An 8,781-nucleotide genomic window follows, 5' to 3' on the forward strand; every position below is an offset into this window, starting at 1 on the left:
AGAACATGAAAAGGTGGAAGTATGCATACCAACAGGCAGAGTCTAATCAATTGAGATGAGCTACGTTAGCAGGAGGAAAAAAACTTTTTGAAGTGATAATTAAGATGGCCCATAGAAGGTGTGAGGAGAACTTAACATCGGGAAATAGATTCAATTGGTGTAATGACCCAACCATTCCCAGTCTTTGTTTAACCCACAGTTAATTGTATCTAGTTTGCATATTAATTCAAGTTCAGCAGTTTCTCTTTGGAGTCTGTTTTTGAAGTTTTTTTGTTGCAAAATTGCCACCTTCAAGTCTGTCACTGAGTGGTTAGAGAGGTTGAAGTGTTCTCCCACTGGTTTTTGAATGTTATGATTCCTGATGTCAGATTTGTGTCCATTTATTCTTTTGCGTAGAGACTGACCGGTTTGGCCAATGTACATGGCAGAGGGGCATTGCTGGCACATGCTGGCACATTAGACTCTGCATGTTGGTATGCATACTTCCACCTTTTCATGTTCTCTGTATGTATAAATATCCCCTGTCTGTGTGTTCCATTCTATGCATCCGAAGAAGTGAGCTGTAGCTCACGAAAGCTCATGCTTAAATAAATTTGTTAGTCTTTAAGGTGCCACAAGTACTCCTGTTTGTTTTTTTTTTTTTTTTTGCGGATACAGACTAACACGGCTGCTACTCTGAAACTTGATATATTTGTTTTTCACCTAGTTTCTCAGCTCAGTTGACTTGATCAGAGTAGGATAAGGCCAACTGACTGGCCAAGGGCATACAGTTCCCATACTGGGGGAGTGGGTCAGCCTGGATTAGAAGAGCCCAGGGTATGGTAGTCCTCATTCCCTTGTCACTAACTGTTGGGACTGAAATTCACTGCTCAGCAGATTGGTCTAACAAATCTTTATTAAGGCACAATGCTCAGCAAGTAGTGATCAGTTACTCAAAAGTAAGACACTCATCAGGATGGTCACCACACAGTCACCTCCAGCAACGGACAACACACTGCTTCAGCTTCCCTTAGTTTAGGCTGATCTATTTATAACTTTGTTATCTTTCTCATTCATATGGATTCGTTTCTCATTTTCATATCACTTCTCCATCTGTCAATAGGTACGTTTTGTGCTCGTTCAAAACAAGTTTAGCTTTATGATTACTTGATCTTTTTGTTTTTCCCACAAACATGATTATTCTGCAATTTCTTACATATGCACAGTTCTATTTAAGTTTAAGCTGATAAACGTTATCAGAACAGATGCTTAAAAAATCACAGCTGGCTTTTATCCAGCCTAAAATATGCCTTGGATCTGAACTCTAACTACGAAACAACACTGCGTCCTCTGGACTCTGCAAATGCTTCCAGCATTAATTTGCAAAAGTATTTGCACATGTATTCATGAGCCTTTTGCTTTCTGAACACATTCTAGCAAACAAACAATCGGTCCGGGAAACCAAAAAATGGGTTGCAAATATCTCTGAAATGAATTCATGGTTTTTATTCATACTTTACTTTTTTGCAGTATTTGCCCAGATATTATCTTGGTTGTTATCGTGGGAAGGTTTTATTTGCTACTTCCGGGTAAACAAAAAAGCTGTTGATGTTGTCAGAAGTGATGCACTTTCTATTAAGTAGTATAAGATGTTGTCAGTCTTGCAAAGATGAAAGCAGTAGCATAGGCTGTAAGTCGAAAGAAATATAGTCCTATTGACAAGCCAGATGCTTTCAGTACATCAGCGTGTTACGTGAATACTCATCCATTTTCAGAATTCACGTGATCTTAAAAATAAAAGTTTACAATTACAATAGATACAATACAATTTCATTCTAGGCTCTCAAGATATTTTGCAATCCTCATGAAGTATTAATTATGTCCATTTTACAGATTTAATGCATGAAGAGATTAAAGCCTAGAATTTTCCTTTCTGACGTGTTGAATAATATTTTATTCAGCAATTAGGTCCCAATTCAGAAGTCCATCTGTATTCATCCCAGTACTTAAATATGTGTTTAAATGCTTTGCTGAACTGGGCCTTTAGTCCTGTTGGTTTCAATAGGACTGCTCATGGAGTGGGTGCTACCTAAAGTGAATAATGGTGGCACAATCTGGCTGTAAGTGAGTTGGTTAAGGTCACGCAGATTCAGTGTCAGAAGTGTGAATAGAACTCAGAAGTCTTGATCTCCAGCCACCTGTTGTGAGCAGCAGACCACATTTTATCCTGCCTTCCGTGCTTAAAAGTAAGTCTCCCACGGAGACTCAATAAGCAAACCTTGATAATAAACACTGAGTTTGATAGGAATAAACAATTTAGTGCAGCTTTATTGCATTTTATGTCAATTTAATAAGATCTGTTTTTAATCTCCTTCTAAAGACATGTGACTATGTAGATGAAAAGCAGGCTAGAAGAACTAGGAATGAAAAACTTAGCACAACTGGGGGACATACTCCAGTATGGTAAAGGTAGGTGTTTATTAGAGACTGTAAACACATGAAAATAAACAAGAGGACAAAACAACATGTGGAAAATGTATTTCACATAAAAATAGTATGAGAGGATGAATTGTTACTGACATAAGATTTCTTCTGGCACAAAATGGATACATCAGGCCTCTTTCACACACTGGTTGAAGTATAACAAGGCATGATTTGGGGGAGTATTTTTCAGCAAGTGTTCATGTAGAGACTGGCTCCGCATGCTTCTCACTTTCAGCTTTGTTTCACTTCTGGCCATGACACTGACAAGCAGTGTGGCAAGATTAAAGAAAGGAGAGGCGAGGGAGAGCGTTTGTATGTTTTCTACCTTTCAAGACTTTAAAGTGAAACCCGGAAACCTTTAGTCTAGGTGTAATGAGAAATATTTTCAAAAAACGCTGAAATTACAAACTGGTCAAAGAAAATGTATGTAATAAAAATGCTAGAAATACCATCATCATATAGAAAGAGCAATGTGCTGGGAACATATCACTAATGAGGTGAGGCGGCTGGCAGGAGAAGTTCCTTCCTTGCAAGACCCATGCTAAGAGAAACAAACAATTCAGCGTGAGCTATTGTTCTCAGCCTTTCGGATGATGAGCCCAGTGCAGGTCAGAAGACTTTTTTAGGGATCACCAATGTCTCTATAAAATCTAAACATCCATTTATTACACAAAGAAAGAAAGAGGCATTCCACCCCTTTTGCTTGCACAGATAACTTTACAAATGAAAAGTGCTTCAGTCATTAGGGTTTTTTAATATATTGTGCCAGCGAATGTGCAGTCCATGACCTTTTCAATAAGAATGTATGAATGTAAATTTCTCCTTTGGCAATCTATGATAAAATGAACTTTTAAAAATTGATCATTTTAAATGTATTTATATTTTAATTTTTTTTGACTGAAACAATGCAAGAGATTCTGGGATAGAGACATCCAAGAATCTGGCATATTGGGTTGCAGAAGAAAATATAGGGTGGTTTGTGATCACAAAAGAAAAAAGTGGGTTATCTGGGGGTTGTGGGTAGGGGAAAAACATAGAGAAACCATGAATTAGAGAAACCTTATTAATAAAACCTGATTCTCTAGTCACCAAATTAAAAAAGAACATTGATAAATTCACTTTTATTTCATGCGTTTTCTCTCATTTATGCCAATGGAAGTTTTGCCATTGACTTCAATGGGAACAGAATCAGGCCCTTTGTCTACCCCAGACCTGTTTGTTTTATGTTTTATATGGAAATATCACTTTTTAAAACACACACTTTTCTCATAAAATGTTAAGAAGTAGAGCAGGTAATTACATTCGACTATATTCTAAGCTCCAGAGAAGTAATACAAAGGCTGCTTGGCTGTAGCCAACTCTTATTATTACGTTTTTACTAGTACCATATGCAGCACGACTTCACCTACTTGTTTCATTTAGTGAGCTAGCTTGCTTTTTTTTATTTTTTAAAGGAACATTTAATATATACCTAAAAGACAAAGCTTCAGAGAGTGAGAACCAACCTTGTGGCCCACATGGTCATTGAATCATAGAAGTTAGAGATGGAAAAGATCTATTAGTTCACAACCTATCCCTTGCAAATATAGGATTGCTGCAGTTTTTCACGCTTTGTTCAGTGGTTAGTGCTGCTTAGTGTCATGTGAGAAAGGCATTAAATCAGATTTCCTGTGTTATTCTGAGCAATTCTTATGACCCAACATGGAGTGATTTTGAAGAGGTCAAAAGGCCTCACCCAGCGAACCTTGGCCAAGGGAAATTGGGGGTGAATTTGCTGAGGCCACACGGGCAAAAGCTGAGGAAAGAGGTTTTTCTGACAAAGGTGAAGCTTGGATCTACATGAAGAGAAATTTCATCACCTGAAAAGATATAAATACATATTTGGCACCATCTAGAGATTAAACTAACAAATGCTTCACATAAAGATCAATCCCAATAATTATAACATATGTGTTTGCCTTTCCATTGTCTTCCACAGTGTTTGTAAGCATTCCATGTAATTGATTGAGCGTCTAAGTTACACAGAACTACAAGTGACCCCCAAATTACCTGTATTTGAGTAAACTCAAATAAAGCTGAATATTCTTGCATTTGTGTCTGCATTTTTCATAGGCTTATTGATGGTTTGATGGGCAAATTACAAAGTTAAAATAACCTTAGATGTGGACTTTCTAAGGAATTTTTACTCCAGGAATTTAAATATTGTGGTAAGACTAGATCTTGTATTATTTCAGTTCCATAACTGACCACTTGAAGCATTAAACGTCCATGAAACAATGTGAATACAAATATTTGAAATAAAACCCCTAGATTTCATGCCTGCTCCTAGGGGAAATGCTACTGCCATAAGGGCCACATTGTTTTGAAAAATCTCTAAATGTGTGTTCTCAGTGTTGTGTACATCCATACTGCTGCATTTCACTGAACTTCACTGTAACTTTTAATACCTCTGATTTCCCCAAATGCTCCTGTGCTGCCACCAAGAAGCTGCAGTGGTGAACAGAAACACTCTGAAATAGATTAGATCTTTCCTCTAGGAATCTGAATATATATATATATATATTGGGAAGAGTTAATGGCAGAGTGAAACCCTGTGTTCTCTTGCTTCTTTGATTCATGTTAGAGGCTCAGCTTAACTGAAACACATAGTTTTATGTGCTAATTTCCTTTATAGTGCAACTCTTACTGTATGTGGCTCATTGATGTCGAGGTGTACATGTTACAATAGGCTGATTTGTTTTTCATAGTACAGGTTATATAAGTTTAACAATTACAAAATACTTGCACAATTTAGGTTGTAAACATTTTTATAATGAGTCTGGAGGGTACTTTACATAAAAATAGTGACTTTATCTGGAAAGTTCTTTCCATGTTTATTAGAAATGTGGGTTACTTTACCCAGAGGGGAAAAAACCAAGGAAACATTTGGCCTTAAAGTCTAGGGAAGTAGTTTCTCATGCAGTCAGAGTCCATAAATTTTAAATACATTTAATTTATAAATTGAAAACATAGTACACACCAGATTTTTAAAGATTATTCTTCACAATAGGGAACCCAGCATAGGTGCTCGGATATGTTCTCGCCTGGTTTTTCTATGATCATAAATTGGATCTCCATAACTTGCTCATGTTCATTCCATGTTCTTGTCTAGATGAAAAAAGAAAAATAACTATTTAAAAACTTTAAAATCTTTGTTTAGTCTGATGTTTCTTAACTATCAAACCAAATAAGATTTGTTTTTAATCTAGAATTTTGATCTAGAATTTCTAATGGTGAGAAACTTGTCCTTTCTGGGAACATCTGTTCTGGGCTTAAATGCTGACGTTCTTTCTCTGCAGCACTATTAAGAGCCTGATTCTAATCTCACACCACTATCAACTCAGGACCAGCTGTGTAGAATCCATCTGAGCTCAAGGGAGGTGGGAGGAGAGAAAGCTGTCCTCTTTCCCCTTTGATTCCACACCCCCTCCCCCCACTGCTGATCCAGTCCTCATGAGCAACTTTGATGGACTAGGGCAGGGATCGGCCACCTTTGGCACATGGCCCACCAGGGTAAGCACTCTGGCGGGCTGGGCTGGTTTGTTTACCTGCCGCGTCCGCAAGTTCACCGATTGCAGCTCCCACTGGCCACGGTTTGCCACTCCAAGCCAATGGGAGCAGCGGAAAGTGGCGACCAGCACATCCCTCGGCCCAAGCCGCTTCCTGCTGCCCTCACTGGCCTGGTGCGGCGAACTGTGGCCAGTGGGAGCCACAATTGGCCGAACCTATGGACAACGCGGCAGGTAAACAAACCGGCCCGGCCTACCAAAGTGCTTACCCTGGCAAGCCACGTGCTACAGGTTGCTGATCCCCGGGCTAGGGGCTGTACTAGTTTATGAGCTACCAGTGTTCCCAAGGACAACTCCTACAGCTAGGATAGCTGGAGCTCAAAGATGCTCTGTCTGTGTCCCCCTACACCAGGGAGAGCAGAGAGGGGTAACACAGGAGGCTGCTAGTCCTATACCACCTGGGGATTCCCCTGCTAAGACTGCCTTGTGCCAGTACCTTAATGGAGCCAATGCGCAGGCCCATTGACTTCTGCAGAGTTACTACTGATTTACGCTAGTATGAGATGAGGGTAATGAATCTGACACCTGAATATTATTTTTCAGAGATGTTTAAAATAGGAATAAGTTTGCACTAAAATAAACCATCAAGACCTCAAAACAAACACCTGTAATGATGCCTTTGATATTTTACCACTGAGTTTTCAAGTTTCTATGGACCAATCCTCCTGGCTTCTTTTAAAAATAAGGACTCATTACTGAAGTCCTTATTCACGTGAGTCACACAAATAGCTCCTCTGACTTCAGCAGGAGGGATTTCCAAGAACAGGCCCAAAATTAACTCTATAAATCTCATGGTTTTTTTGCCCCGTTATTTTTTAAATTAACAATTTTTACATTTAAAAAATGACGTAAGTGGCACACTAGCTGGTTCAGATGCCCTATCTCACTGACAAATCCCTTTCAAGTCTGAGAAGCAGCACATTCTAAGGAACTGAGCTCAGACCTAGAGCCAGGTAAGCCCAAACCCAGGCTTTCTCACTGCTTGCTGTGTGGCCTTAGGCAAGTGTAAACAAAGACACCAATGCCTGCTAGCCTATGGGGTGTTGTGAAGTTTCGTTAATGTGTGTAAAGAGCTGTCCTGTATTACTTTTATTTATTAAGTAACTGGTTTAAACGTGACCCAGACTGTTGGTGTCTGAGGCCGTGTCTACACTACACGTGCTATAGTGGCTTAGCTATGGTGCTGCTGTTATGCTGCTGTAAACTGACAGCATAGTCACAGCCTACAGTGCTGAAAGGGTTTGTTTTTTTACCTCAAGTGACGCAAGCTAGGTCGACAGAAGCATTCCACACCAAAGGTTAGGTCAACATAGCTATGGTACTCGGGAATGTCACACACACCGCTGAGAACCATAGCTATGTCGATCTATGTTTTAAGCATAGACCAGACTTGAGGTTAAGTCTACACTATGGAGATGATGCCGTAGCTATGCTAGCATAACCCCATGGTGTAGATGCCACCTAAACTGACAGAAAGGGTTTTCCCATCGTTGTAGGCATATCACCTAACCAAACAACACTAGTTAAGTCTGCATTATTCCATCAACATAGCTATGCCAACCTGTAGCGAGGCGGTGGGATACCCCACAGCCCCGCTGAGGGACGGACCTCCCCTAATACCAACATGGGCGGAGCCACTGGGTCCTGCACCCACCCCTCAGAGGTCACGGCGCAGACCCAGAAGTATAAAAGCTCACCCGCAGAGCTCAGTGGAGAACCAGCCGCTGGAGAGACCAGACGTCTGCGACCGAGCTCCCTCTTGGGAGACAGCAGCAGGCCGCAGCCGGCCTGAGCTCGCACCTGGCCAGCCGAGCCTGCCTCGTGCCCGCTACCCCGAGGAGGACTGGTCCAGGGGCGGCTCTAGAAATTACGCCGCCCCAAGCAGGGGCGCCGTGCCGCCTTTCCCCGGTCCTGCGGCCGGGGCAGAAGTGTCTGCGGGTGGTCCTGCGGCTCCGGTGGAGCTCCGTCCGAGCCGCGGGACCAGTGCACCCGCCGCAGTCATGCCTGCGGGAGCTCAAGCGGAGTCGTGGGAAGATGGGAACCTCCGCAGTCACGCCTGCGGCAGGTCCGCTCGTCCCGGGGCTCCGGTGGACCTCCCGCAGGCATGACTGCGGAAGGTCCGCCGGAGCCAAATGCCGCCCTGCCACAAAATGCCGCCCCACGCGCCTGCTTGGCGCGCTGGGTTCTGGAGCCGGCCCTGGACTGGTCGAGCCTGCCCCGTGCCAGCTACCCCGAGGAGGAGCCGAGCCTGCCCTTCGCCATGTACCCAGAGGAACCAATGGTGTTTGAGACAGCCGAGGACGCTAGCACGACCCAGGTACCCTACGAGGGGGAGTGTGGAAGTAGCCAGGGGAGGCAGGTTATATGGGCTCGAGGTGCCCGAGCACCAGGAATATTCAAGGCTGGGGGCTGTGCTCCATCAATATTTGGAGCTGGGTTTCTCCCCTGGCCCTGCCTGGAGCGTGCCCTGCCCCCTGTCCCGGAGCCTCCACCCCCGCTTCCTCCGCCTCGGAGCTTCCCTGCCTGAAAAAAAACAGCCCGTGTCTCTCTCCCTTGCTTGTGCTGCCAGCTGCCTAGTGCTGCTTCTGCCTAAGGCTATAGAGAGCAGCGGCCAGCAGACTGTTGGAGCACCTCAGGAGAGGGAGGGGGAGAAGGAGAGAGGAGTGGGGAGGAGGCATGCACGTGCTTGGGAGCCCTCTCGCCCGCCCCC

This window comes from Mauremys reevesii, linkage group 1 (assembly GCF_016161935.1).
Source record: "Mauremys reevesii isolate NIE-2019 linkage group 1, ASM1616193v1, whole genome shotgun sequence".
Classification (NCBI taxonomy): Eukaryota; Metazoa; Chordata; order Testudines; family Geoemydidae; genus Mauremys; species Mauremys reevesii.